General features: G+C 41.4%; 1 long non-coding RNA gene across 1 annotated transcript; it reads right to left on the bottom strand.

Annotated features, from left to right (window-relative positions):
• Positions 1-8,682: 8,682 nt before the first annotated feature.
• On the bottom strand, positions 8,683-17,220 carry LOC120323733. The gene is made up of 3 exons (XR_005564524.1): positions 17,126-17,220; positions 15,778-15,896; positions 8,683-9,064 (listed from the first exon to the last, which is right to left on the bottom strand). It is a non-coding gene; the product is annotated as an uncharacterized LOC120323733 (long non-coding RNA).
• Between the last annotated feature and the right edge of the window lie 441 nt (positions 17,221-17,661).

The raw sequence follows: 17,661 nt of genomic DNA, 5'->3' as shown, positions 1-17,661 counted from the left end.
CTCCTGTCTGAGTCTTCTTGTACAAAATAGGTTGATTTGCTCCAAGTGTTGGAGAATTTTCTCTATTTCTTCTTGGAAATGGCAAAAGGGAAAAAAAAAAAAACCAAAAGGATTCACAAGCTGGTGGTCATCAGCCTGTGATAAAATTTTCAGGGATGGATACCACCTAGACAGGGGCCAGGCTGGAATTTTAATTTGTCTTTAGGTTCTTTCCCGGGTTCTCTGTCTCTGATTTCTCATCAATGAGCTGTGCTGGGACCTCCCTGTGAGTTGGAATTACCATCACCCTCCTTCAAGAGGTGCTGAGTGTCCAAGCTGCCCTCAAAGGTGAGGGGCATTCCAAGCACCTCATACTTTACACACTGAGCCCAGAAAGTACCGGAAAACAAACTTTAATCTGGAGAAATCCATACTTTTTTTGCCACCTGTGTCAGCTCACCTGGTTAGGATCACACCCCAAGTGGGGTATTTCTCTCCCTCCACATGGGATATTTATAACACCCTTGGTAAAGCTGCAATGAGACTTTCTACTACATTTGTAGAGGAACAGAAATAATCTTCTGCTCTGCTTTACAGGTACGCTCAGCATTTGTTCCAAAAGCACTTTTTACCCCTTGGAAATCACTCTTTCCCTCAATAAATCAGTACAGTCTTGGCTTATTTATTCATGGGGGGGGAGACAGAGAAGTTGGCCACCTTGATTTAATTTCCTCTCTGAAGTGGAGCATATTTTGATTAAGGGAGCCACAAGGAGACATTCCCTGTAGGGACTCAATATTTGAAATTTAATTTCCTTCTCACTGAGCTGGATGTTGTTGTTGGAATCAACAGACAGAACAGCTGAGCAAGTGATGAAAAGACCAACCTGAAGGTGCTGTGAGTGCAGTTTTTGTTTGAAAATTCCCACCAATGTTTTGTGAATTTTTGTGACAAAGAGCTGCAGAACTCATTACGCAGTAACTTTTTAATTAATATTAGACATGAAGCCTGTTTTTAAGTCTATTTTCAAATGCATAATATGAGTTACCTGTGTGGAGTAAATTGTACAGCAGTGTGGGAGCGTGAAAATTCCACATCTGGGTGTTTAACTTTTAGTTACTAAGTAGAGTTTTGGAGCCACAATTCCTACCAGTTGTAAAAAGTGAAATATTTTGACTGGTTAATGTGCAGTGGAAACACACACAACCCTCTTTCCTTTTGATTCAGCTCACAAGGCTACACTTCCCCTGTCCCTCTTCCTCTTGGGCAGGTGTTCTGCAGTGAAGTTAATTCAGAATTAACGAGGTTATTCTTGACAAGGACAGATATTGGGAGTTTTCATGTAGGTTTGAATTAACTAGGAGAAACCATAACATCTGCTATTTTATACACACAGGATTATTTATAATCAAGGCAATTACTGTCAGTCTGAGAGTCTCTTGTACAACATAATGCCATTAAAAGTAGATGATGGCCAGGCTTTAGAAGTAATTTACACACTTAGTGGAATAGAAGTTTATTCTTTTAAGCCTAAATCAAATAAAGCACATAAGATGTTCAAAATTTTTAATTCAGTGAAACTGCCTTTACACTTTAGGGTAAATAATAATTTCACCATCATGCCAGAGTGGAGTTGTAAAATTTATTGTTGCATCCCACTAGTCTTAATGAGATCTAAGATAAACAGAAAAAATAACTTTCAATAATTTAACAGGATATTTGATATCTGCACTATAATAATAATTCCTCAAGTTTGTCCGAATTTACAAGGCTATTGATAAAGAAAATGAAAAAATAAAATACAAACTGTAAAATATGCAACTACAAAAGGAAGTACAGTGAGCCAAGTAATGAATACAAAACTTATTTAAAGAAATGAGTGACTGCTTAGAGACAGCTATTTGTGTGGATATTATTATTATTATTATTATTATTATTATTATTTTCTTCTTCTTCTCTTCTTCTTCTGCTTCTTCTTTTTCTTCTTCTTCTTCCTTTCTTCTTCCTTTCTTCTTCTTCTTTTCTTCTTCTTCTTCTCCCCCTCCTTCCTATTATTATTATTATATTTTAACACCTAAAACATTAGTTAATTGATTAATTAGTTTGATTAGTTAATTGATTAGTTAGTTGATTAGTTAGTTGATTAAAAGAAAGGACAACAATGAATTTTACCAAGTTTTCCCTCTAGCTGGATTGTACAAGAAGAAATTAATTGCTTTCTCTTCTTCTGGCAGGGAAAGAAAATGTAAAGGCAACTCTTGAACAGATTTTCCCTTAAGAGCCATAAAATAACAGCAATACTCAGGACAGATGTTAAAGTACATCCACAATTTTTATGCTTATTCTTTATTTCCTGGTTATGTTCATAGTAAAGGCACATATTGGACAATTGAGTGTTCAATATTCTCTTTTATATTGCAAGGAAGTGCAGCAAACAGATAGAACAATGCAGCAGAACAGCACTAATTCATGTTAATTGCTGGCAGATGAATTGTGAATTACCACAGATTACAAATTGATGAATAATCAAAGGCAAGCAATAAGGAATAATAAAGCTTCACATGATACTCTGTGTTCATTAGTGCTGATGGCCACCCTTAGGATCTTTTAGTTGTGTTAAGAATTCAGGAGATTTTCCTAATAAATGAAATGTAGTAAATTTTGTACCAAATCCCACAGTCCAAATAATAAAACTTCACTGCAACTTCTCACTCCTATATTTCACCAAGACTCCTGGATTCTTGATGAACATCATAAAATGCACAGAGAACAAGGCAGAGTTTCACTTGCATTTTAAAAGCTTTTCTCCTTTTTTCTCTAAAAAACCCCAGGCATTTGCTCCAAATCATCTCTTGAATAATATTGTCCTCTCAAATAAGTGAGCCCAGGTGAACAAGGCAGTGTTTCACCTGCATTTTAAAAGCTTTTCTCCTTTTTTCCCAAAAAAACCCCAACAACTGCCCCACATTATCTCTAGAATAATACTGTCCTCCCAAATAGGTGAGCCCAGGTGAACAAGGCAGTGTTTCACTTGCATTTTAAAAGCTGTTCTCCTTTTTTCCCTAAAAAAAACCACCAAACAATTGCCCCAAATCATCATCAGAACAACATTGTCAGCCCCAATATGTGAGCCCAGGTGAACAAGGCAGTGTTTGACTTGCTTTTCAAAAGCTTTTCTCCTTTTTCCCCCTAAAAAACCCACCAAACATTTGCTCCAAATCATCTCTAGGATAATATTGTCCTCTCAAATAAGTGAGCCCAGGTGAACAAGGCAGAGTTTCACTTGCATTTCAAAAGCCTTTCTCCTTTTTTCTCTAAAAAACCCCAACAATTGCCCCACATTATCTCTAGAAAAATATTGTCCTCCCAAATAGGTGAGCCCAGGTGAACAAGGCAGTGTCTGACTTGCATATCAAAGCTTTTCTCCTTTTTTCCCCTAAAAAAAAGGCCAAACAATTGCTCCAAATCATCTCTTGAATAATATTGTCCTCTCAAATAGGTGAGCCCAGAGGGCAAACCTGGTAATTGTAGAAAAGCATTTATAATTTCAAAAAATAAAGCCCTGCCTAAGAAGGTCAGGCAGGTCTATCATTCTACTGGCATTTGAAGGGTTTGAGTTTGTTATTTTTTTAATCACACACTGTGAAATCATTGGTTTCTTTCTGAGGTTTTCACGTGGCCTCCCTGTACACAAATTAAAGGTCTTTCTCTTACTTTCTTAAACACTAATTTTTTGATCTTTCCACCTATCATCTCATAAGCCCCTTGCTACTCTGACCTGCCTTTCAGCATTATTAAAACCAGTGAAGATTTAAATTGGTCCTCTGGAAGATACCGGGTTTGAGTGCACACTCATAAAATTAGGGCTTTCACCTCTGATCACAAAGATTAAAGGGAAAAAAAATGGTCTTCCCAGGCTTTCCAATCTTATTTTTAAGGCATAAAAACACCAGTTGCATCTCAGCCCTTTCCACGGTGACCAAGTGTTGAAAATGTTTATGTGCCAACATTCAGAGAGTTATTTTAAAGATGATACAATATAAATGGAAAGTTCTCTTATGGGTCCAAATTCCTGTGTTGCTAAGCAAATATTTTATTAAGAGAGCTCCCAAAGTAGTTCCACAGGAACTTGTTCAGGTTATTTAACTTGCAGTCCTTTTTATTGCTCTATTATTCCTTATCCTTAACTGCTGAAAGAGGATGTAACAAGTGCCATGTTTTTACTCTTGGTGAGGTTTGAGGTCCTGGAAGGACCTTTGGGGATTTTATTTTGCCTTTTATGGGCTCTTAGAACATCTGATTTGCCTTTTTTTATTCAGAGAGTGTTTGCTGAGCTACAGCAAGATCCAGAGTTTACCTGGAAGCCCATCACTAAAAATGAAACCAGGTGAGAAGCAACGAGCCTAAGCTGAGGGTCCAGCATTTAAAAATGCTGTTTTCTGGCAGGAAACTTTTTTCCAGCCTGTGTCCTGGTGCATCCCACTCCCAGGTGTTCTGTGGAAGGATGGGACACCCAGAGTACTTTTTTTTCTCCTGTTGTTTCACATCAACTCCTCTACCATCATCTGATACCTTGATACTTCCAGCCTCTGTGGAGGCAGAGGAATTAAGACATGGTTGTGACATGGAAGTGTTCCAAAGGGGTGTGGATGTGGCACTTGGGGACATGGTTTAGTGGGGAACAGGGTGGCCCTGGGTTAACTGTTGGACTTGATGATCTTAGAGGTCTTTTCCAACCTTAATGATTCCATGACAACACAGATGATGCAGAAAGAGGAGATGAAAATGTGTCATGTCACCTGTATCTCTGCCCTTAAAAGCCAAAACCAGCTGTGCAGTGTATCCTGAGCTGCCACTTTGGGAATACTGGATGGAGAGACACAGTAGGTGGCACAACATCTAGACCTGCACTCTGGATTCATCAGTTCTGCTCACCAAACCCAGGAGACCTTGGTTTGAGTGGAAGTTCTTTGGTGGAAGAGCTCAACCACTGCCAGCACATCGTGACTTTTCCAGTCTTTCCGTGTCAGCAAAAGATCCCAAAGAATTACAAGTTCCAACAACTTCTTCCCTGCCTAAAAATAATCAGATATTCTTACCTTCTGGGAAAAAAAAAAAAAAAGCAGTTCTGCTGGAAGCTTGCACTGTAAAACTGTTATTTTAATTAGCTCTCCAAAGTTTTGAACTGAATAAATTATTGTTATCCACAGGAAACGTTTAACATATATTTCTGTTTGCATAATTAATTTAATCCCCTTCACTCCCTCTCCTCCTCTCTCAGCCTTCCCCAAACTTGAACACAGTACAAACTGCTGTGAGAATACTTCTGCCTGAGAGAATAGCAAAGAAACTCTCCAGAACAATCCCTGTGTCTGAGGCAACCGATTTAAAGCTTTCACTGAAGCAGGAGAAATGACAAATAACAATTATTAATATGCATGAGGTACCAAACAGCACGGAGTGAACAGTGTAGGTGGGTTTAGACAGAAAAGGGCTAGAGCATCACTCATCTCATCCTCAGGTAGACATTTCAAATAGATGTAAGACAGCAAAATCCCTTCCATGAAATATGCAGCTGACTACAGGAAGTCCCAGGTGAATAGCACAGATGCAGATGTCTAGTTTGGAGTTGTCTGAAGTTAAGTGAGGGAAATCCCACCCTGAGGGCTTACATGAGTTTTAGATAAAATAATTGCATGAGCTCCCTAAGAAGAATTTACAAAACCAAAGAAAGGATCGTCACTCTGAGCTCTAAGGGACATGATTCTTTGGAAAAGTACAAGGATTCATTTAATTTATCATGATCTATAAAATCACAGCTCCTCTCAGACCTGTTGCTCAGTGACTGCAGGTTCCCTGTTCCCTGTTCCCTTCCTTCACTGCTCACTTTTCCATGAGGACCAAAATCCTCTCACATATCTCTCTGCAACAGGCACTTTGTTTTCACAACAGCTCACTCTCCTCTTTCCATTCTTACAGGGTGTTTCCCTCCTCTCCAAGATGAACCCTTTTCCACCCTCCAAGCTTATTCACTGGGCTGCTTCTTAGCATATTTTCTGTCCCACGTGAGTCTCTGCTGGTCCTCCAGCTTTTTCTCTCATATTTCCACGATCCACCCTCATGAGTGGTTTAAATTTTGGAGCTACAGGTTACAAGAAGGCCTTTGAGTGCTTTGGAGCTTCCTGGATTTCAAACTTCTCTGGCGCTGCAACCTCAGGGTTTTTAAAACACAATTAAACCTCGTGCCTGAATAGCTGCTCTCTGCTCCCCCTGTCAGAGTCCACGCCGAGCAACTGCTGTCCAAAAAAAGCAGTGCTGAAAACTTAAAAAATGCCAGATTCTACCACAGACCTGAGAAATCTGTTTGCCAAGATACTTGGTGCCCAATACTTTCAGAGAATCACAAAGTCATTGAGATTAGAAAAGACCCCCGAGATCGTCGAGTCCCCCTCTGCCCCATCCCCACCTTGTCCCCCAGCCCAGAGCACTGAGTGCCACGGCCAGGCCTTCCTGGGACACCTCTAGGGCTGGGCACTCCAAACCTCCCTGGGCAGCCCCTGCCAAGGCCTGACCACCCTTTCCAGGAGGAAATTCCTCCTCCTGGCCAACCTGAGCCTCCCCTGGCACAGCTGGAGGCCGTTCCCTCTCCTCCTGTCCCTTGTTCCCTGGCAGCAGAGCCCGACCCCCCCCGGCTCCCCCCTCCTGTCAGGGGGTTGCAGAGCCAGAAGGTCCCCCCTGAGCCTCCTTTTCTCCAGGCTGAGCCCCCCCAGCTCCCTCAGCCCCTCCTGCTGCTCCAGCCCCTTCCCCAGCTCTGCTCCCTTCCCTGCACACGCTCCAGCCCCTCCAGGTCTCTCTTCCATGAGGTTCCAGACCTGGACACAGCCCTGGAGGTCCCTCAGCAGTGCCAGCACAGGGGGACAATCCCTGCCCTGGGGTTGTGCCCACACTATTCCTGATGCAGCCCAGGATGCCATTGGCCTTCTTGGCTACCTGGGCACACTTCTGGCTTTCCTCTCATTGGTCACAGTTTGGACAGGGGACCCAACTTTTAAAAAAGTGCTTTTTTTTTCTCCTTTCACATGCCCTAAGTCATACTGCAGTTATTTTTAACAGCTTCCCCCAACAAACCCCAAAATATGCCCTTCAAATTCTCCTGATTTTTCCACAAATGACAATACACCCTGAGACTGAATACAAAATGGGCTCCCAAGCTGATGCTCTGATGAATTCTTTATCTTGCCTCAGGCTTTGGTACCTGCAGGTACCAAGCATTTAAATACCAAGCTGATGAAATCCCTGGTTAGAGCCTTTTCATGTCAAATCCACTGTAAATATTAGGCTTTTGCTGATGTTAAATAGCCTAAACCCTGAGTCAGCTATCAAAACTCCCCAGCTCGTAAGGGATCAGGCTGTACTTAGGATCTCAACATTTGTATCTGAGTTGACTTACAGCTCACATTAAGTAAATATATTCTTAGCTCTGCCCATCAAACTCTGTTAAGAAGTGATGAAACCTGTGCAGTAACTTCAGCCTTGTTCATCATCTGACTTATTTACTGTTGCTAGGTAAAGTCATTTTCTGAAAGTCTGAGGGAAAAATCACCCCTCAACTGAAGGCAAAATTCATGCAGGAAAATGCAGAGGGACAGGATGAGTCAGGGGACCAGTGTGAAAATCTCTTGCAGCTGTGCCAGCAATGTAGAATATTGTTCCAAGGCCAACAGAGACTTTATGTTAATGCTGTTATATCCTCTGAAAGTTGCTATAAAGAAAGTTGGCAAGTTTTGGTTCAACCATCATAAAAAAAAAGGTGACTGAGGTCACCACTCTCTCTTAGATCAACAGGCTGAGCTGAAACTAAGAGAGTAGACAACTTACCCCTGCAAACATAATTGGTGCCTCCAAGAAACATCAACCAGGGAAGCATGGAAAGGCTGGATTTTCCCTTTTATGCATCCTGAAGATCAAAAAAAAAAAAGGGCAGGGGGTGTAAGTTTGGGGTTTATGCACCTCGACAAGCTCAGAATTATGACATTCCCAGCTGAAGCTGAAAACCAAAGAATTTCCATACCAACCTTTAATTTCTTGCAAGCTTGAGTTAAAAACACCAAGAAGAAAAGTCATCTTGTTTGAAGCCAAGATAACAAATTCTATCATACATCTTTCATTTACATGGGGTGAGATGAAGTTTAAAAAACACATCCACTTCAATTATCCTGCAGGCAATATGGACACATAGGAATCCTACTCCCACACAGCTCGTTTGGAGGCCAGCAATATTTATGACTAAAAAAAAACCTCAGCAGGATTTAAACAAACACACGCTTTCCTGGGTGAAACTTTACATCTGTTTCTGTTTTCTGAGAAATTAACCTCAACAGGGACAACCAGAGATTCAGCAAAGGCTCAGCTGCTGGAAACGAATTCCATGAACTAAGGGAATGTGGCTCTGAGAGGTAACCCCTTCAAATAAAGAACCACTTCATACTTGTGAGATATAACCAGGTAAAGTCTACTAAAATGAGGCATCTTTATTTTGAAAAATCAAATTTCTTCTTACTAAGAAGAATAGTGCTCTTCCCAGGTCAAGAATTTCATAGCATTAAGTCCAAGCATTTTTATTCTTTTGCCACTTCAGGATCTTCTCTGAATCCATTAAAGCAGGAAAAAGACCTACCAGTGTAGAATGAAAAGATCCTGCTTAGGCTTTCACCCCTCTTATAGAATAAAGAAATCCATGGATCCAAGGACTTTCTTTACTAGTAGAAACATTCTATTTTTATTTCTAAAAAAGCTTTCATATGACAGGGTGTATGGACAGCATAATTACTCATATACCGTCATATAAAGAAAAAGCACCACTCTTCTTGTTTTTCTCAACATATCCACTGATATATTGAGATTTTCTTAACAAAGGCAGTTATAACTCTCAGGATACATTCAGGTCCACTCTTTCCTGCTCACTGTGTCCTCTGAAAGAATTTAATCTGGTATTTGCAGGTTTTAATGCAGAGAGGCCAAATCCAACAACCGTTTCTTCCCCTCTTGAGTTCATAGTGCAGCTGTCATTTAAGTCTAAAAGGACCTTGTAAAGAAAAACAGGGAAAGCAAATCACCTCTCAACAACTCATAAAATAATATTAAAATCAAATCAGGTGATCAGATTCACAGTGTCTAGCAGACCAAGACATGCACCTCTCATTTCCACTCCTGCTCATCACTTCACTCATCCCCTTGGCACACAGGCACTTACAGGGGAACTTTAATTTGATTTAAAAGAATTAATCAGTTAATAAACCACCAAAACCCCATTCCAATATTCTTACCCATGATTTATCCTTTAGTTACACCTTATGTTTTCTTTTTCAGTACCAGAAAGGAAGAAAGAAAACAACCTAGATTCTTCATCAGGTTGAAGAATAACTCATAAGGTTGATACATGAAAGCTCAAACTGATGTGCACAGTTCCAGTCTCCTTGAGCAAGGAAATGTGTTCCCTCACAAATGAAAATGTTGGAATAGATATTAATCATGACATTTCCCACTAAGTATTTAGAGCATTGTTACATATTATATTATATATTCATATAATATATATATTAACCTGCATGGTTAGGGTCTGATTCAGAAAGCATAACTCACCTGTTCTTCACATAAGCTTAATAAAATATGTGCACTTATGGAAAGGCATAAAATATATTTATATAAATATTTTATGTATTTAATGCATATATAAAAAATTAGAGGTTTGAATAAATATGGGAAGTGGAGTGTAGGACTTCCCCATTATATTTTCCAGAGGTAAATGTGTACAAACATATGTGCATGCGTGGAAAAACATTAGGTGGCCCATTCGTATGTTGGATGTCCAGCTTCTCTGTTAATTGTATGTTGACATATTCTTCATGGGTTTATCCCATACACAACTCTGCTCAAATTAAATAAATAGGAGGAAATAAAATCATAGAATCACAGAATGGTTGGGGTTGGAAGGGACCTTAAAAATCATCCAGTCCCACCCCCTGCCATGGGCAGGGACACCTCCCACTAGCCCAGGTTGCTCCAAGCCCCGTCCAACCTGGCCTTGGACACTTCCAGGGATCCAGGGGCAGCCACAGCTTCTCTGGGAATTCCATTCCAGTCCCTCCCCACCCTCACAGGGAAGAATTTCTTCCCAATATCCCATCTAACCCTACTCTCTGTCAGTTTGAATCCACTCCCCCTTATCCTGTCACTCCAGGCCCTTGGAAATAGTCTCTCTCCATCTTTCTTGTAGCTCCTTCAGGCCCTGCAAGGCCACAGTCAGGTCACCCTAAAGCCTATATTAAGAATATAACTATTCATAACCGCTCAATACCCTTCTGTCCAAAATTCCAACAAGTTATAGAAAAATCCTTAGGAAACACAAGTTTCCAGATTCCAGTCTGTTACAACATGGGAACAACCTGCTTGGAATAAGAGCAGGAAAACCTCACAAGGCATGTTTTAAAGCATAAAGAGCAAGAGGAAAGTGCCCCCAGCGTAAACACAGAGGCCGAACCTCTGCGTAGAATAATGATTTGATTACTGAAGGACCTGAAGCAGAGTGTGATGCTGCAGATTGCAGGACCCAGAGAAATCCCCACGGAGCCCAGGAGGTTTTGATCAACAGCTTCAAACAGCTTCTTTCCGTGATGAACTTCAAACTTTGTCGCTTCTGTAGAAAACAGTGTCATCTGTGTCTCAGGCAGTGTCACATGTCAGGGATGATGCTCAGTGGACACCTCATTAAAATGAATGGGTTAAAATTAAAAATCACAAAGAGTGTAGGAGGAAGGTAAGGGAAGCAAAGAAGGAGGTTAAGAAGCTGCAATTCAGGACTGATGCTCAAAATTCCCTTTTGGTCAAATTTTTTATGGCTTCAACAAACAAAGAATCACATTCCCAAGAGGTTCACATACTGTGAAATCTGTGGAGATATTTTTATAGGCCTGCTGAAAAGTATTATTAGTTTGCATTCTAATCTTTACTAAGTATTTTAGAAACACAATCTAAGGAATAACAGAAACTGCTGTGTTTTCACACCATAATTGCATTGTGTGTAATTCAACCCTGTTGTCTCCTTACCAGATGGTGCACTGGTAGAATTTAGTGGGTATAGAAATGATGGATTTGGACTGAAATAAAATCAACCTTCGCTTGTGAAACGGGCTTTACATTCTACTACTGATTTCAGGGCAAAACTCTGAAATGTAAAAGCTGGAAAATCAGCAGAGGGAACTAACAAAGGGGTGTTATGGAGCCATACAAATGAATCATTGCAATTGAGACACTTTTCTGCCTGCTCAGCTCTCACTGATGTAGTGAGAGTGGGAGACATAAAATTACTATTTATGAAATTTGTGGAGGGCACAATGAATGGCAAATAATCCTGAGGACGGAGCAGTTGGACAAAGTGATCTGATTTGCTTGTTGAGCTGAACATGTCGAGAGTAAGAGTAAAGAGTGGAAAAAAGCGAGGTTTTAGGAGAAAAACTTGTATTGTGCTGCTTGTAAAACTCGAAACAAGACACTGGAGTCTTGACTGGCAGAGTTTGTGCAACAGTCTCGAAGAAACAGGAGTCACAGAGCTCAAAAAAACCCCCACATTTTAGTTGTGTTTCAACAGGGAGAAGTAGCAAGAAGAGGATTTTACGATGGCAGTGGCAAGAGGGGTGTGAGTTCCTTGTAGTCAGCTCCATGGGCCACATTCCAGAGAGAGAAAATGAAAAGTGGGAGAGTGCTACAGGAAAAACAAATATACCAATGGCTGGAAAAGCAACTGTACAGTTTGAGACATTGGCATTTGACCAAATGGGACATTTATTGAGGAGAATACCACACAAACCCAAATTCCTGAGGCGCTCCTCAGAGAAAATTCCTTCCAGCCTTTTCAGCCCCTTTGTTACCTCCCCTCTTTTGACCATCTGGTTGTGCTGTGTTTGATTCATCCAGAGACCCAACTACTGCTTCTAAATACCTTGAAGAATGAGGAAATAATTGATAATAAAGGAAACTTCAGCCTAGTGCAAATGGGTCTTATGAATGACAGATAAATAAATTAATTCACAGCAGATTTAAGGCACTTATTTTTAACAGAAGCATGATCAATCATGTGTGAAAAAAAACATGATGCTTTCCATTCACAAGAACAGTTAGAGGGGATTATTTGGAATATATGCCTCAATGAAAATATATGTTTCAATCATTTTTCCCAGCTTTTAATGCTTTTATTAATTATTTAACTATTAATGCTTTTCCTGCCGGGCAAAATGATTTGATAAACGTTTTGAAGGATGAAATATTAGATTTTTGGGGTGAATTTCTTAAACTTTAAAATCTTAACATGGCATTCGTGGACCAAAGGTAGCTGAGGTAGCTGATAAAATAATATTCCATATTATGTCTCTATTTCTAGACACAGAAATCAAGAAAGAGATGTTACTTTTAAGTAAATTAACTATTTTGCACTTTGCCTCCCATAAAAACACAGGCAGAAAATGGATGGATTTTTCCTATTTTAATTTCTTTTCTTTAAGATCCATTTTTTCCAAAAAAAGAAAATACTAGGGACACTGCCTATGACTTTTTCTCCGTTGGTTATTATTCATACAATCAGTGACATCTATTTAATTTTAATTACAAATGCTATTCACGCTGAAGTTGGGGGGGGGGGGATTCAGGGGAATTAGAGATTTTTGGGATGTAGACCCGTATTCCCCTTAACTCCTTGAGCACAACAAGGGACTGGAGGATTTGGCTGTTAATCCTGGGAAAATGACAGCCATAAAAAACGTTGACTCATCCCACCAATCCACCCCTAAACCCACCATTAGGCTGTTACCACCAGGAACAACACTGTGTGGGCTGTGCATGTGCAAACGAGCACAAAACCACAGCTGGTATTTCTAATTCCGTCCAACCCAAGAGATACATGATCTCAGAAGTAGCTGAGATAATTACACAAACTAAATCAAACCCAAATACTGAATTCCCAAGCTGAAAAAAAAAAAAAGAAAAAAAGATAAGAAAAATCTTTAATATGTGTCGTATATAACTGTTGAAACATTTGCTTTCCATCTGCGCGCTCTCTAATTTTTCTTGTCACAAATTCTAATTACGAATAATGCTCGTAACACGTGTTTACACCTCTCCCATCCACTGCTCCAAACCCTGCTGAGAGGCCAGAAACTTGTTACTCCTCACCCTGCTTAGAGCCAGCGCATAATAATTCCACTTGTGATAACATAATAACTCAATTTTTGATCACAGAACTCGATTTGCCACCGCGTAATAACTCGAGCTGCGACTTCAGCGGGCATTAAACCCAAAAATGATTCTCTATTACAAAGAACATTGCCAAAAACCTATTTCCTAGGAGCACAGTGGGTACTACACGAGAAATTGCTTTTTGAATAAATGTTCTTTCTTCCACTGATTTGCCACCACACGAGGAAAAGCATCGCTTTTCTCCCATATTGAGTTTCAAGACGGGCTCCATTATATTATATTACATGATTGCATGGAATGCTTGTAATTACAGCTTCAAATCCAGACTTGGAGCTACTTCTGTTGCAGTGGATGCAGTTCACAAGGATTTTGACAATAGTGACAGTGAGAAAAACCTCTTTTCTAACAACCCCTCTGGCAGTATTTCATCTTTCCACAACTCAGAGGCTTTTCAGCACAAAAGGGATTGGAGACCTCTATAAAAAAAAAAACCCTTATGCCTGTGAGAAGAGGAATTCAAGCGTTGGGAGATGGAAGGAAAGGGTAAAAAGTTGTGGCAGGATTTACCAATTCAGTTGCAAGAGGTCTGTCTGTGTCAAATGCAAGCAACTGGCTCATGGGTAGCTCTCATGTTATATTGCAAAAAAAGTAATTAAGAGAAAAAGCAGGCTGAACATAAATTCTTCTGTAATTCAAGCTGTTAAGATATCAAGCCCGAATCTGAGAAGAATTAATACAGTTTAGTTTTCTTACATTCATAATTCAATTTATTTAAGACTATTTTTAAAGTATTTTTTGATCATATGACAAGCAGCCTGTTTTATGAAAATATATGGAATAGTGTGGGATGTAGATTCTGCAAATACCTTTGAAACTCTGATATCAGCTGTGATATCTGTGGTAAAGATTCCATAAGTTCCACTGCTTGCATTTTTCTCTCCATGTGTGTTCCACTAGGCAGGGAGAAGTCTCTTGTTTAGCACCTCTAAATAAAGATGCTGAATAAGTGACAGTTTATTTATGAAATATTGTATCATTTGGTACAACTACAGCTGGCACAAAAATCCCTTAAACATATGTGGTTGTTTGCAAACCTGTCCAGTGAAGGTGAAAACAATAATATGTTTTTCCTTTGACCTTTTGCACCTGAAAATGTTGGATATAAAGCACACAAAGTTGTACAAGCTATATTTTTTTCATATACTCTGCTTAAAATAGGCATGGAAACTATGCATCATATTATAAGCACACACATGAGCAGTTTTCACTGCATTGCCTGTTTTTTTTAAGTGAGGGATGTTCACACAAGTGCTTAAGATCACAGAATCAGAGAATCACAGAATGGTTTGGGTTGGAAGGGACCTAAAGATCCAGTTCCAACCCCTGCTGTGGGCAGGGACACCTTCCACTAGCCCAGGTTGCTCAGAGCTCCATCCAGCCTGGCCTTGGACATTTGCGGTGATGGGGCAGCCACAGCTTCTCTGGGCAATCCGGGCCTCACCACCCTCACAGGGAAGAATTCCTTCCCAACATCCAATCTAAATCCACCCTCCTTCAGTTTGAAGCCATTCCCATCGTCCTGTCCCCACGATGCATTTCCAGGGCTCCCACCCTGTCGTTACTCAAAAGTGGCTTTAGGGCGGAGCTGAAAGGCATTTTGGCAAACCATAAATAAACCATTTGCCCTCAGAAACGTTTTTAGGGACAAGTTAAACTCAAACCAGCCACAAAGGCTGAGAGAGAAACTCCAACTCTGCCCAGAGCTGGGTCAGGGCGCCCAAACGTGCTCTTGCCTGACAAGGTCCGCTGAGCTTTGCCTAACCCAGCTACCCGCAGCACATCCCATCTGCTGCCCCAGCATTGTCACACACAAACCTACACCAGGCAAATAAGAGGGTTGGTGTCCCTCCTGTGTGGCTGCTACAGTCACCTGCTGGCAGAGCAGATGGGATTTGTCACCAACTACCTGTCTGACAAAGCTGGGTCTGAGGGGGTTCATCGCCATCTGAGCGTAAAGCTGAGCTTTAGCCTGAGGCACCGTGTGGGAGAATGTCTCCTGACTGAGCAATTCCTTCACAAAGGATATGATTTTGCTGTGGTCATGTATCCAATGAGTGACAGAGCTGGAAACAAAGTCCAAAAATCCCATAGAGAGGGTGGAAGGGACCACAGTGGGTCATCTGGTCCAAGCCTAAGCAGGGTCATCCTAGAGCACATCCCAGATCAAAGGATCTTAATTTATAACTTTTAGAGGCAAAAAGCCACCATGAAGGATGAGGGTGCCTCTGCCAACCTTCAGGGAAAGAGTTTTGCTGACGAGGAGCAGGATTTCACTGTTCAGTATAAGAGTTTGATCTCTAAAGGAAGAGACACTGAGAAATGATGACTTAAGACTCCCTCAATATTTGCATGTCTTCTGCCTCCACATCCCCAGCAGTTCAGCACATCACTGGAGCACTGCTGATTTTAGTGACTGGTTGCCAGAAAATGGTACAACTTGGAGAAAATGGGGAGCTGGTTGTGCTGAGTAAGCCACTGCCATTTACTCACAGAGTAGACACGGAGTTACAAGCACAGAAGGAGCACAAGTTCAGGCTGTCTTCCTCCATCTTCCAAGTCAGTGCTTTGTTTTCAACATTATTTGGACACCTCAAGTCTCAGCAGTAAGTCTGAAACGGAAAACAGTCAGCATTTTCAGGGTGCAAGAGCCAAAACCCACGTAGGAAACAAAATGTCTTCCACTGAAATAATAATGATGCTACAAACTGCAGAAGCAGTAAATCAGTTGGGAGAACTTAAAGCTGGTTTTGAACCTACAAAGAGGATCAAAGATCTAACTATTAATATAAACAGGAGGTGGGGATTTTATATATCTATAAATCAATATGCAAGTGAGCGCTCCAATAATAATTTCATGTGTATTAACATTTTTAGTTTATGTACATAAATAAACCATATTGTACTATGGTACCATATTTTCATGACATCCCTGTATTAAGCAGTTCTTTCTATACCAGGAACGAAGACATAAAGGACAGATGAACTTCTGAACCCATTTCCCTGCAGAATGCATCACAACTGTGAGGTTAGAGGGAAAAAAAAAAACCTTATGGACAGTCAAGACCCATCGGCCTGAGAAGTTTCCTCCATCAACAAGAGAGAGTATTTTAGAGATGATAAAATACTACATAAATCTTCCAAGTAACTGATAAGAAAATGAGCAAGGTCATAAATCCTTAATATTTAACTCATCTCAACCCCACTGAAGAAACACTTTTTCAAAGAGAGTTAAATATAGCCAGCCAGTAAAAGGAATCAACACAAAAGACATGACCACATAGGGGCGAAGCAAAATTCTGGTAGTTCACCAAAAGAAGACAGAGAAAAGGAAGACCTGCAAAGTTCTGGTCTCCCCAGGCGAGATGGTCTCTTACAACTCGTGACACAGGTTTTTATCCCCGGTTAATTAGGAGAGTTAATATGTTTCCAGCAATGAATGTGGGCTGAAAAACTCCATATATTGACAATCAGCCTTTCTTTCCCACTGAGTGCACACCAAGTTTTGTGTGATGCAAACGACAGCACGGGGCATGACATGCAACTGAACCCAAACACTCCCTAATTAGGATCAGCCATTAACCTTCAGTCGGTGGTCACTGAGGTCAGGGCTGGGGATTCAGAATCCAACCAATTTACACCTCCCTCCCCGCAGAGTCAGGTCTGCACAGGGGCCTCTCATCAGAGGTGTTTCCTATGCAACCACAGAACCTTTTACAGAGTCATTAGGCCCAATTAAAATTCAACTCAAGCTGGACAGTTGGCCTGTCCACAGGCCAAGCTGTGTTTTCCAGTCAGCTGGAGGTAAACTAGAGCTGCCTCGGTGTGTTTCAATCCATACCGGTTTTCAGCAGGAAATCTGTGGGTTTGACTTAGCAAAGTTTTGTTAAAATTATCTGCTGCAAAGAGAAAAGACCTCCCCTGGCACAGCTGGAGGCCGTTCCCTCTCCTCCTGTCCCTTGTTCCCTGGCAGCAGAGCCCGACCTCCCCCGGCTCCCCCCTCCTGTCAGGGGGTTGCAGAGCCAGAAGGTCCCCCCTGAGCCTCCTTTTCTCCAGGCTGAGCCCCCCCAGCTCCCTCAGCCCCTCCTGCTGCTCCAGCCCCTTCCCAGCTCCGTTCCCTTCCCTGCACACGCTCCAGCCCCTCCAGGTCTCTCTTCCATGAGGTTCCAGACCTGGCCACAGCCCTGGAGGTCCCTCAGCAGTGCCAGCACAGGGGGACAATCCCTGCCCTGGAGTTGTGCCCACACTATCCCTGATCCAGCCCAGGTTCCATTGGCCTCTTGCCCCCCTGGGCACACCCAGGCTCGTGTCCAGCCTCTGTCACCAGCACCCCCAGGGCCTTTCCCAATCCTTTCCATCCCCTCTGTCCCAGCCTGG

The sequence above is a fragment of the Pipra filicauda genome, unplaced genomic scaffold (genome assembly GCF_003945595.2).
Source record: "Pipra filicauda isolate LSUMZ 115617 unplaced genomic scaffold, ASM394559v2 scaffold330_size805480_pilon, whole genome shotgun sequence".
NCBI lineage: Eukaryota > Metazoa > Chordata > Aves > Passeriformes > Pipridae > Pipra > Pipra filicauda.
This window is presented reverse-complemented; position numbering and strand designations above follow the sequence as displayed.